The sequence below is a fragment of the Vanacampus margaritifer genome, chromosome 2, assembly GCF_051991255.1.
Source record: "Vanacampus margaritifer isolate UIUO_Vmar chromosome 2, RoL_Vmar_1.0, whole genome shotgun sequence".
Lineage (NCBI taxonomy): Eukaryota > Metazoa > Chordata > Actinopteri > Syngnathiformes > Syngnathidae > Vanacampus > Vanacampus margaritifer.
In genome coordinates, this window is record NC_135433.1 from 43,424,736 (window position 1) to 43,438,845 (window position 14,110).

General features: G+C 40.9%; 1 protein-coding gene across 1 annotated transcript in view; it reads right to left on the reverse strand.

Moving 5' to 3' along the window:
• Window positions 1-14,110, reverse strand: part of bcl2b (BCL2 apoptosis regulator b) — a 42,910-nt gene that overhangs the window by 3,756 nt on the left and 25,044 nt on the right. The gene's annotated exons all lie outside the window — the stretch shown is intronic.

Consider the following 14,110-nt stretch of genomic DNA (forward strand, 5'->3'; position numbering starts at 1 on the left):
CTTCATATTTTAAACATTTTATGGCAATTTTTTTTTATCTGCCTTATTTGCCATCAATTTTCTGATCATTTTTGGTCATTTCTAGTGGACATTTTATGGTATATATTTTTTTAGGGATTTCTTCTTTTGATTTTGGACATTTTATGGTTACTTTTTGAATATGTTATTTCTTGCCATAAAACAATTTTCCGACTTCTGTGGCAATTTTGTGGACATTTTATAGTAATTTTTCTATTTCTCTTTTGTTTTGGGAAATTTTATGGGGACATTTTGAATGTTTTTTTCTGCCTTTATTTATTTAATTAATTAAATCTGACATTTGGGGGAATTTCATGGACATTTTCTGCAAATTTTCTGCTATTCCTCTTCCTTTCTGTATATTTTAATCATTATAATAATTTTATATATAATTAAAAAAAAAAAAACATTTCATTCACCTTTTGTCTCTCTTTTACTGACAACTTAAAGGTGGGGTCTTTAGTTTTGACCGTTTGTGTTTGTAAACAAAAATTCAAAACTGACTCCTCCCATGGCTCACCCCCACCACCACCACCACCACCACCACCACCACCCTTTTTGTCAACATTGCGCCTGCCTTCAGCGACATGCACCCCACTCTGTGATTGGCTGGAGAGGTAAACATTGACTTTCCACTCAGAAACGTCCCTCTTATGGCAAAAGACAACAAAATGGCCAAAAACAGGGTGTGTGTGTGTGTGTGTGTGTGTGTGTGTGAGAGAGAGAGAGAGGGGGGGTGGGGGTAATGTCAAAATCATCACCACACATTAACAGAAGCCCAGAGGTGTTGACCAAGAAGGATTTCATACATTCAGTGTTTCTGAAGTGTTTATTTCTGAGTGAAAACTTAAGACCCCACCTTTAAAAATGTGGACTCTGACATTTCTTAAATATTCAATTATTCGTGTTTTATCTAAATCATTAATTTATTGAATGAATATTTTATCTAAAAATCAAATTATATATATATATATATATATATATATATATATATATATATATATATATATATATATATATACACTCAACTGATCAGCAATCTCTGTAGAAGCCTGATAACAATCTTGTTCATCAATCAGGTGTGTTGATGGAGGGAGACATGGAAAACAGGCAGGACAGCGGCTCTCGAGGACCGGGGTTCCCTACCACTGGTCTAGGCCTTCATGATGTTGCGACACGAAGTTTGTGAGTTTATTGGCAAACAGTGTTGCCGTGTGTTTACCAATAAAACAACGCTGACTTTGAGGGCCTAAACATGTACAAAAAACTTTGTGAAACATCTGGCCTGGCAAAATGAGCAACACTTTATAGTGTATTTTTTAGTAATGGTATATATTGTTGTGGTTGTAATTTGCAGTGGTTTGGTTAGTGCTTTAAAAGTTTTTTCTACCATTTTTCTTAAAAAAAAACAACAACTACATATTATAATGTTTATGCATTAAGTTTTTGAATATTTTCTTATATTTTTTCTGTGAATACAAATTTTCATATCAAAAGTCCAGACTCTCTCATAAAGACGATATATTTGGTTATGTTGTTTGTTCTACATTGCAGTGCCAAAAATAAAGTTTATTTAGGACATTACAAATCATTCTTCTGGGGATGTGAAATGTCTCACAGCCATCCATCAAAAACAGTGAGTACATGTGAGTGCGTGGCCAGCAAAAGAGTCACGTGAATAAACATTCAACAGCAAAACATTTTCCCACAAGACTTCACAACACGGTCGGAATGAGTTTGGGGAAAGAAAAAAAACAACAACACAATTATCAGCTTGACTGCAATCCACAGGAGATAAACACATGTCCACTCCCCCAAAAATATTTTTCCAATGTAAATCCCTCACAGCAACCCTTTAATATGGGTGTTGTTGTCGCACCCATGCTGCCAGCAGAAGTATTACACTTCACACACTCACCCACACAAAACCTCAGACACCAAACACGCACACTTGAGAACCCCCCCCCCCCCCCCCCACCGCCCCCAAACACAGACAACTCTTGTAACAGATGGTGCATTTTTGTGGTATTACGGTACTGGAGCACAACAAATAGTCAAGTGTTTTCAAAAGGCGTCTGCCCCGCGTGGAAATGCACTTGCGAGAAAATGCTATCAATGTGTTTGTATTTCTCACACACACGCACGCACGCACGCACGCATCTGTTGACGGGTACTGACAGCAGCAACAGCTGGACAGGAAGTCACGCCGCTAAAGGGAGCGTCGTGCAGCACATCAGCTCCAGCCAAACGGGAATGCGAGAACCGTCGACGCTTTCCTATCGCGTTAGCCTCCGTGGCTAACAGCTAACTTTGGTCTCTTCACGTATGCTGACCTCAGCGTGACCCACGACACGACTGTGATGAATGCTGGAATGTCATATGATTCGCGCGTGTCAATTATTGTTGACTCTCACTCGCGCTGGATTTCAGCTCGAATGCTGAGAGATGCTATCGCTTAGTCAAGTGAGTTTTCTTGTTGGTTTGAATGCTTGACTTTCAGCATTTAAGTTTTGGGAAGCAGAATGTCCGATTCCCAGCATTCATCATAAATCATCGTTGTAGAATATTTGAGCAAATCACAGCATTACTGTTAATGATTGACTCTCAGCATTCACACAATAATTTGGTGTTAGAATGCTTGATTATAATAAGCATTCACACAACAAACTGAATTGTTTTAAGGTTTTTGCCAAACCTCAATAATCTGAATGTTCGGTTCGTAGCATTAACTCGAATGTAAGAGAACAACGTTCACACGTTTGGTACAAGAATGCTCGAGTCTCAGTATTCATGCAAAAACATCGGTGGCATGCATCACCTTTTGTGGAAATAATCAATTCTCACCATTCAAAGAAGCAATAGTGTGAATACTTCACACTGTGAAAGTTGATCTTACAACAAATCATGATCAATGCTGAGAATCAAGTATTAGCAACAAGCATTCATACCTATGCGGCTTGCAGCAAATAAATAAGTTGAGTATTCACAATTTTTTTTTTTAGCTCAATGTTTTGTTCCGGCTAATGCTGAGAATCGTGCATCGGTACAAATTCCTGTGCGACATTTATGGAACAAAAGACTATAAAAAGCTGACGTCTATTATTAATATGTGCTTTGGGGAGACAAGTATTTCCTGCCCCCCAACCCCCCACCCCCCACCCCCCCTCCCTTCCTGTCCCATGGCATTCTCAAGGCTGGGGGGTTCGGTGGAGTGTGTGTGTGTGGGTGGGGGGTGGAATTGGAGGTGGTCTCTGCGTGGGTGTCACACAAGTGGAAATATCAGCAGTTTGTTCCTACTCCGGGCCCTCGGGTGCCAAAACAGTCGCCACTTGTGAAACCGCACGGCATTTCCTCGGTTAACACTGGAGCCTTTTCAGCTTTTATTTTGGAAAACTATGAACAAACTCCTCCTCTTGGTCTCCAGGATGCGGGTATTAATTAGAGAACAAGCTGCTCCAGTCAGACCTCCAGCTGAGGGGAATGTTTCGCTTGGCAAAACGCAGACTCCAGCTCGTTCTCCCCCCCCCCCCTCCCCCTTTGGCTGGTCCCGTAAAAATGACATTGCAATACGACGGGCCGCACAGATTATCCCGTGTTCCCATCGGAAACGCAAGACAGCCAATTACAGTAAGAGGCTGCCAGGAGTGTTGATGGATGTTAAAAAGATGCCACAAGGGCACGGATAGTGATAATGACGCGGCGAAAAGAGGCGGAGGAGGAAGCGGATTAACTGCTGATACTGGAGGGGAGGCTTGTCAGGTGGATGTCATGAGACTTCAGCATGCTTCACTTTTCCCTCCTGGAACTTTTGACCCAATGTGTTGAACACAGCGTGTTCACAGCAAGACAACCATGTGACTTCGTGGAAAGACAAACGTTTACGATGACCTCTGCCAAGCACACAGAAAAATAAAAACAAAATAAGGGCCAAGTTTGGATCAGCTGTTACCGTTACTGTTACCAGTTCATCACTCAGTTAGGAACGCAACATTTCCACTGCTTGGTTTTCCACTTCAAATGCACAAGCCTTGTTTCATCATGGGGGATATGTTTTGTATTTTAGTACTGTATAGCTCAAAGGTCAGAACCAAGTCATAGAGTTCATGGCGATAAGTTAGCTAGCTAGCTAGGCAATGCTCCAAATTATTTTAGCAAAGTTTTTTCAGTATTGTATATGAAACTGGTACCCAAGAAGTAGCTTGAAACACATTTATGTATTTATTTTCCACTTTTTCTTTTTTACGTATTTGAACATGGAAAATCAATCAATCAATCAAAGTTTGGATACTGTGTGCGTTGAAGCCTTCAAACTCCTTCACTGTCATTAGTCAGGTTTCCATCCAAATGTTTAGAAATTTTTATGCAAGTTTTATGAAAATGCGCAAAACGGATATCAGACTTATGCCCGTTTCCATCCGCTCTTCTTTTGCGAATATGCGGCGCGAGATGACGATGTAGCGACGGAACTTTGGGACAATGGGGAGTTCCAGGTGGGAATGTTGGTTTTGACGAACTGAACGGTATTAGTTTGTCTTGTTGGCTTCCCTCCCGCATGTAAGTGAAGTGTGTCGTTACATAGAGAGCTGATGTTAATAAAGCCATCGAAAATGGCATTCATGTTTTTTTCTTTAATTAATTATAAAAAGAATTGTGTTCCAAACTTATCTTACTTTATCATCCGCCATTTTTTGTGACTACAAACGTGCATGTGACGTAGTATCGGTCAAAAATTGCACATTTTCCTTTTTTCGATACGCTTCAAAAACCACCCCCTCCAAGCGTAAAAACTTTTTTTTTGCAAATTTTGGGCCTTTTTCAAATTTCTGGCGTTTCCATTGAGGTTTTTTTTCCGCAATTCTTGAAAATTTGAATAAAAAAAGGTGGAAGGAACCTCACCTAGTGATGAGATGTACAGTGGAACCTCGATTTAACAGACCAAGGTTATAGTTAACAAAAAAATACATAAATAAATAAAAATTTAAAAACTGAACAAATATTTTCATTAATGAAATAAAATGAAAACAAAACAAAAAACTAAATGAAAAGTGAAACTGAATGGCCCTTAAGTCTCCATCAATGTGACATATTTAAAAAGGGAGTGCACATGCATGAAAGCTATGTACGTGTTACATTCCTGCAGATGCCCAGAAATGTGTTTGTAGTTGCGCGTGAATGACACAGATGTCATGCCCTGCGGTATGGGAAGATTTGGTCGACTGAGAGAATTAAATTCAACTGTTAAGTAAGTAGTAGGCAAAAAAAAAAAAAAGCCCAGCTAGGCAGTGCGCTGAGCTCTTTATGGCATTTCACATCCTAGCAAGAATTGAACTGTTAGCTAAACTAGCTTAGCGCTAGCTAGGACAAGGCTACGGTACAAAGGCACCAAAGAGTAAAAACATCCTGGGTCCTTTTCCCGTTGGCCAGTATATAGTGCTGTATCTGACGATTAAATTAAGCTATTTTAAGGTTAGTTTCACAGATTTAAAAAAAAGTGTGAACAGGTGAATTGAGAATAGTGAGTTAAAACAAGAGCAGTAAGAACACACTTGCTATTTTTTTTCCTTGTCAAGTATCTCATAAAAAAGGCAGTTAATGTGCGTTTACATCAATACTGGAACCTCATCATTTCCCCGTCCTTCCTATTTGTCCCTTTCCTCTTGAAGTGACCTCCATTATGGAAATGTGAGATGAGGAATCCTAATAAGCAGCTGGCAGCAGGAAGACGCACATAAAGTTGAGAAGGGGGGGGGGGGGACAAAAACAGTAGCATTTATCACAACCACAATAGAGCGTAGGTATGAACTTCACATTCATCTCTAGCCTGCAGCAAAGCATCTGCCTTTGACAGCAGGTGTGCACCTGGGAAATGAAATCCGGTTAACGCTTCTCTGCGGTATTCTTTTTGGAGAGCGGGATCAATGCCTTTCAAAAGGTCACAGGAGCCAGGGTTGCCAGGTTGGCTGGCGGCACACACGGGAACCCTCACGGAGACGCTACAAGTGCGAATTTTGGAAAGGCCGCCCAAGCGTCATGGTTACCTTGTTCATTTGCTTTTCCCACCAGCGGGCCGCCTCGCATTTGCTTTTCACAAGATTTTGGACCTCCTCAGATGGACCTCTTCAACCTCCCGCAACCTTTACATAAAGCTAAAAACTCTTTCAAAACTCCCCAAATATATGCTGTCTTTAAAACAAACAAACAAACAAGACCTGCGAGTTACCCCATCGTTAACCTGAATTTTTCATCATATAAAAGCGTATCGGGTACTTTGATTGAACTTCTCAGCGTACACAGCCGCATTCCAATTGTGTTTACACCAAAATGTTATTTTATTATTGATCGTTACTTAGGAAGACGTAGGCGGAAGGTTTAGATCTAGACTCCTTGCAGTGGTACACGTTGAAACGTTTGATTAATGGGATTGATTGGATTACAAACATTTGCCGGACTCCATGGTAACATTCGCGTAAACTAGTAACTAGTAGGATGTCTCATTCCCAAAACACGGACATTCTTGCGTCTTCTGTACTTCTGACTCTTATTGGTTGCTATGTGCATTTATCATTTGTGAATTAAAGGCGAAAAATCTCAGGTTATTTTGAAACCAAGTTAGCTAGTTCCCCAACCGGGCTAGCTACTAGCGCTAGCATGTTTACTACAACAACATCATTGTTGACTCATCACTTTGACTACAATTTGAACTTTTGGACTTCTGGGAAAGGAAAAGTATTGGGAGCAATCTCAAAAATGAAAACTTTTGACGACTCAGATGCATTTTTTTTTTAACTACTTACAATAACACACGTCATCCGAATATCATGTATACTGTAGATTAAAAAAAGAAGACGTTTTTCTTCTTTATCTACTTGTACTAATCAAAAAGCTGTCAAAATATATAAATACTTCAAACTTTATAATACGTTTGTCTGATCTTATACTGTACATATATGGTCTTATGAATTTTATTGAACTTTTGTGTGTTTTTGCGCATGCTCTATTCGCAATGAATTTGCAGCCTTGAAGTAGATATAAACAAAAATGGCGACAAGTTAGACGCAGCTGAGCAATACACTTTTGGAGCGAGGAGGAAACCGGCTTCTTTTTATCAGTGTGGTGAGTGACGAGAAAATAATGTCTTATATCGATAATAAGCGGAAATGACGTCTATTTGCATCCTTACGCTGTCGGCGCGTCACAGTTTAGTCGAGTCGGGATCACATTAGTGAGTTACTCACGCATGTAAACATTTTATTCCGAATCTTTCACAAATCGGAATTTTTGCCTTAACCCGAATATTGACGGCTATACGAGTGATCTTGTGCACAACAAGCCTCAAAAGTGTGCGTGTGTAACTTGCGGTGGGTAATTGCAGGCCGTCCGAGAGCACCGAGCAAGGGATGTGGGCTAAAGTTCAGCTCGTAATTAAAGGGACCCGACGTGGGCTGCCTGCATTAAACGCTGTTTATTTCCAAAACGTCCACGCATAATTTGAAATCATGCACGCGCCCCTCGTTGGCTAGCTTTGATTTCCTAATGAGCTTCCAGCTGACTTCTCCTCAGCTAATTAAAGTCAAACAAAAAGCCCAATTGCAGGAGTCAAGGGAGGGTAAGAGGATAGAAACAAAAAATGCACGCTCGACATTTATGTCCTGTGTAATAGATCTGTTTTGATCCCAACAGACTCGTAGGCTTTTATATTCGATCACATAAGAGCTTCCAGTTCACCCTACAAGCATCATTACAGGATGTTGCTATTTTCAAAAAATTAACAAAGAACATCTAACCTTTCTAATCCAGGAATCCAACTCGAAGCCTGCCTTCCGTTTTACGTGGCCGAGGCCTGCCACCATTTTTTTCTCGACGCAAGTGTTCAATTTCCCAATTCAGGTCTTAGCATGCACATACATGTGCTCATTCACGTTGAAGTATGCGAACGCACCTCCTACAGACACAATGGCAGGAAGGAGAGCGACCTTGAAGCAAGGTCGACTTCCATCGTGTGTCCCCCGTGCGGGATCCGTTGACCCGCTGCCAACCAACGAGATGACGGAGGCGTTTGTGGCGGAGCTCGTTAGCTGGGCAGATCGCCCCTGAGAAAACAAGGTCATCGTTTCCATTTCAGGATTTATTGCCTGACAATGGAAAGACGTACAAGGAGTATCAACAATCATAAATGGATGGATTTAAATCAGGGATGGGAAACTTAAATGATGGAGGGGGGCAAATAGGACCACACACACTTCCTAACCAGATGTATGACAAAATTATATTTAAATATGGACAAAATATGTGCTCTTTATGGATTTCATTTTTGGTAATACATTTACAAAAGATCCACTTTCGTAACCCGACAACAAAATGTTTGAAGCAAACAACAAAACAACTACATACTGCAAAAGGATCTCTTGCATGAAAAATAACCATTCAAGGACGGCACAAAACTAAATTGACATAAAGTGCAATAACTCATTTTGGACATTTTTTCACAAAATCAACATTTTAATATTAATGAGATACAATTTGTTTTGCATGTTATTCCAAATACATGAAAAATGAATAGCCCTGTTTATGTTGTAGTATAAGTCAGTGTAAGCGTAATCATGACATGTCTGCCATCGAATGGTGATTGGTGATATATATTACAACTTAATACTGGAGTCAAACCCTGACAGAGAGTAGCAAATCCAGGTCCAGAAAGTAAAAACCCTGCCCCAGTTTAGCTTTAGCCCCAGGTGCTAGCTAGCAAGCGCAACAGCTAGCTCCCCGGGTGCTCGGTTACCTCCTAGCTAGCAACTGGGGCTAAAGCCAAACTGTGGCAGGGTTTTTACTTTCTGGACTTTGATTTGCCATCTCTGACCCCTGTGCGGTGGGATTTATTTTCTGAGCTTTTCCCCCCAATATTTTTTTCTCATTTTAGATTGTTCCCACAACTTCGCAGAATTCTTTTAAAAAAAACTCAGGATTTGGTCAAAATGTGAGTGTCTATATGTGTCCTGTGATTGGCTGGAGACCAGTCCAGGGTGGACTTGTCCGAAACCTTGTTGAGAAAAATGCGTTAATGATTGAAGTTAAATTGGTTTAATCTCCTGAATGAACTGAACAGTTTCAAGTTGGTTTGAATAGGGTTGATCTCCAATGACGTCACGTTTCCCTCATTAATATGCATGAGTCGGACAAAATAACAGCATAGGAAACACGCATACACATCATTTTGGAAGAGAACGACGTCCCAGGCGTGAAATTTCAACACGGTTCAATCGACAAACACACTTTGGAACAGCTTAAACGGTGGTTCAAAGCAGTTTTCGTAGAAAGGTAAGATTTATTGTATGATCTTTGCGGCCACTCCGGTGCGGTCTAGATGACTGCTAATATTGTGTTGGTCGCTAATTTTCACGAAAACTTAAAGTCACAAATTTCATTTGAAGATTTTCAGCCTACCTTTGGGCTGTTACTTCTGTCTAGTTACTTTTGTTAAAGTAGCGCGGTGACACAGTGACCGCTCACATCTTGTGACACTTAACTAGCATGTTGTTGTAGGCAAAGGGTTCTATAGCGCTGATACTTTATACTAATTTTCACATCTAAGCACCAGTGGCTTCCGTTGTTAAAGTCAAGGTATTTTTGTTGCATTTACAACATGATGTATAGTAGCTAGCATGTTGTAGCAGGCAGTTAGCAGCAAGGCTAACGCTGAGAAAGCAGACGATAAACATACCTGCAATCGATTGGTTCTGGATTTTCAGCTGCTGGCCCATTTCCATGTAGAGAGCACATACAGTATGTGTCTTTGGTGACATTTTTCACACAAATCACTGCCGTTTCATTGTACATGCTTGAACCCATTCAGCGGAGACATTCCTCTGGAAACTCCCTTCATTTGATTCTGGTCATAACATCGCTAGCCACATATCGGTAGACGCTAAAGCAGCAGAGGTTTGTTGTAACCTTAATACATCGTTTAAGTATATTTATGGTGAAATAGCGAGTCAGTTCACAAGTTTCGCCTTGTGTTTCTTGTCCGAAAATCAACTGGCCACGCCCATGCACTGTTCTAAAAATAGTAGTTTGGGCGTAATTGTAAACTGCCCTATTGGTGAGAAAATTGAGTTAGTGTTTAGATAACACAGCTCTTGAGTTGGGTACCATTATCTTGTGCACGTGTGCCTAATACTGTGGTCAGTTAACTTATTTGCTCCCAAAAACGTATAAAAATGTTCTATTTTTAATATTGCCATGGTCCCCAAAAACATATTTATACGTTTTTTGTGTTTTTTTTATGCTAGAGCTTACAGAAGGCTTGTGATACAAATGGTAGTTAGTATAAAAAACGGCCAGCAGGTAGCAGCAGAGTATAGGACATTAGCCAGGGCCATGTTGCAACAAGCTCCTTTCCCCCAGTGTTTTCAACAAGTTTGTGAAAAATGATGAAACTTTTTTTTTTATTCTAATGCCAATTGCTGCAAAACTGAAACAGATAGAAATATACTTTTTTTCCTGATAAAAGAAGAGACTAATCTTTCTTTTGGTACGTTCCATGTTTTTATAGCAATAGAACACAATATTCTGTGGGCCCTGTAAAATCAGTCAAAATTCAATAAAACAGCTGGGAGCGAAGGGGGTTGCTTCAGAGAAAATGGCTGAGTTAACCAATTTCATTTACATGTGCTGTCTTGCGTGATATATATGTTATCAATACCTTAGTTGGTTGTGTAATCAATGAATGACGTTTGTTGAGATTCCAGTAATGCCAAAAGCAAACTTAGTCACAAATGGCAACTTTATAAAACAAGGATTATTTATAATTGTTGGCCTAACGGCCAAACAATGTGTCAAAGTGTTATAAATAGGCCTTAATCTGTCAAATGTCAATAAATGTCATTCTATTGTGTTGCATTCAAAGGTCCAAGTGGGTCAGTAAACAGGCTGACCCAGTGCCGTGCAACTTTTGCCTCCACCGCCTTGTTAAGTTGATCTATTTCCATACCGCTTGCAACCTCGGAGGCTCATCAATATTCAAATGTGCGTCAGCAGCATTTGTGTGTTTACAAAACACACAAGGACGTTGTTCCCCTCCCGTGGGAGTGATCCGCTCTGCCGGAACGCCAAACACGCCCACGCACGCCTGTCGTCGTTCTATTGTCTCTATTATCACCCGAGGTCCAACCTGGGAAACTGTAACCGTACACGTCACAGGACATTTCTGCTTTCAGGCACGTAGAAATGTTTCCGTAGACGAGGAAAATCGGTCCGAAATGTCTTTTTTATATATCTCGCACCTCGAACGGCAACAACTTCCATTGAAGGTCTTAATGTCTTATATTGATCCAACATGAAACGGTCTACAAGGTGACCTTTAGGGCTTCGACGGGTATTATGGGATGGATGGGGAGTGTGTTTGCTCTCCTGTCACTTGTCCTCCCTCCTCCTCCCTTTCATCATTTACTTTCAGTCCCTTTAGCATGCACAGACTATAAATCATGTCGCCTCTGAAGCCATCTTTCATTGTTTCAACCAAGGACCACTTGACCTAGAAATCGAAAGTGTTTAAAGCACAGATGTCAAATTCAAGGCCCTGGGGCCAGATCTGGTCCACCACATCAATTTTATGTCACCTGTTTGAGCAAATTTCATAAATCATGTACATCAGCTTCATGTTTCATGCTCAAATCTTTACCAAAGTTGCAAATTGTCGACTTTTAAGAACACTGAAAAACACCTTTAACTCATTCACTTCTAGCCATTTTCACTGAAGCAACCCCCTTCGCTCCCAGTTGTTTACTAGATTTTCACTGATTTTGCAAGGCCCACATAATATTGTGTTCTATTGCCATAAAAACATGGAACCTACCAAAAGAAAGATGAGAGAAAGGGTTTTGTGATACACTTAAATGCAAAATAAAATTGTATCCGATTATTCGATTAATTAGTGGAGTAATCTAGAATAATAAGATAGAATAATCAATACTAAAAATATTCAATAATGACAGCTAGGGGTGGTCATCTCTTCATAAAGATGATTTGATAAGGTTTTCGATATGTGGGGTGCAAAACAATTCAATTTGGTTCGACTCAGTGGGATTACGATTCGATTCAATATGGTACAGCTCAGTGTGAGAAGGTGTGACGTTGTCATTTTATATACATATGAATGAACTTGTCAAGTACTGTAAATGCACAGTTTCCTTCTAAGGTGTGTCGTTCCAATAAAAGACAATTCGATAAATATCTCGATATATTTCAAAGTGCAACGATTCAATTCAGTTCGATTCGATTCACTGGCATCTTTTAAATCAAAAAACTATTTTCCAGTTCAAACCGGTTTTTGTTACACCTCTATCCTTAGTGACAGCCCTAGTATCTATCTATGAAGCTTGTACAATTTGATACTGATCCTTAGTGGAGGTGGTTTCAAGTTCATGTGAGTCTACATGGAAGCATTAAATCCGCACTGAAGAACAAGCCGACAAGTTGAAGCCGTTTGGACATCCTGCTTTAACGCCGGCTCTATAAATGGTTGCTTGGCTGCGTCTAAAAGGAGCCGACGTCCTCCTCTTGTCACTCGGCCGGAGGAGGAAGTGACTGAGGCGAGTCGGACGCTAAGGCTTGAGTGCTGCCCTGCTCGCTATAAATAACCACGGGCTTGGGCTCTTAGTGCAGCGCTGACAAACCCAATAAAACCAGCCTCGTACCAACTGCCCCTTTAAAAGGTGGAAGACTGATGCCGAGTCACGGCCAGCCAAATAAACCTGGCTTGAGCGTTCCTTTGCCAGTAAGTCTGCCTGTCTACCACGCCGGTGGCTAATGGTTCCCTGGCAAAGACCGTCAGCTGCTGCCGTGACGCGCTTGCGGCTTCCATGGACGCGGCTTTCTGCTGAGAAACTGCGTGACGCTCTTATGAGTACCCAAGAATACATCATGAGTCACCGGAGTGAATGAAAGCAGAATCTGTTGGCCAGTTAATGATCACACAGCAGCTCATCGTCCACATTGCTTTCATTCAGTGCGTACGGGAAGCGGAATGCGAGCCGTGGAAAACAACTTGAGAGCTCTGAGGCTGATTGCTTCAGATAGGAATGCCCTGATAGTGAACCGAAGGAAGAAGCCAGGTCGGCGTTCCCATGACCAAAACAGCACATGGGTCAAATGTTCATTTCTTCTGACACTGGAAGAATTAAAGGAGAGCGATTTGCCTGTTTGGTCATATTTTAAAACACCCCACTTTTGTTTTGTTAACATGTCTGGAACATTCTTCTGTGAATATACACAAAGGATAAACAACATCCTTAAATCCCTGCCAGCCCAGTAAAAATCAATATTTGACGTCTATAGCCGTCAATGGCAGCGAATGAGTTAACATTCACAGCCAGACTGCAAATGGATGACCCTTGCTCAAAGCCACCTCTGGCTAATTTAACCATAGGCCCCTTAAAAGGAGAAATATCATGTTTGTTTTTTAAAACACAATTTAAAACCATTTCTAGGTGTCTTAATAGAAGGTTTTTGTTATTATTTGGTCGAATGAAATCGTTTTTGGGGGACTGGCATCAAATCTAGTGCTTGTTTTTGGAGCTTATTAGAGATTTCCCTCTAGAAAATGAGATGTTTGGCACCTTCATGTCCACACAACAAATAAATCTTGACCATGGCTTATCTAACAAGCGCCTTACAGATTTGTTTGTATTTTCAGTCCTGTAGGCAGGACTTCGTCTCCAAGCTGTCTAATTACATGAAGCGGTGATGGCCATTAAAAACGAAGGTCGAATCAAGCATTTCAGATTCAAGTCGTTGTCAATCCCAAAAACAACAACGCTAACCGGTGCATAGCTAGCTTACGGTTTTCATTTCTGGCATCCCGCTCCCCAAACCTCCAAACCTCTCTCAGGCAGGCAGTGTATCAACGCCTTTGTTTACTCGCAGTCAGCCCCTCACGCCGTCCTAGCGAGAGGACTGAATTACAAAATATCCATCTTAGCTTGGCGCTAGCTAGCTAGCAGCAGTCAAAACGCAAGGAGATGAATTTAAAAGTGGTCTAAAAGAGTGTCCCGAGTTCTGCTGTTGTCCAGTGTACTGCAAGGGATCCTGGGGGTTG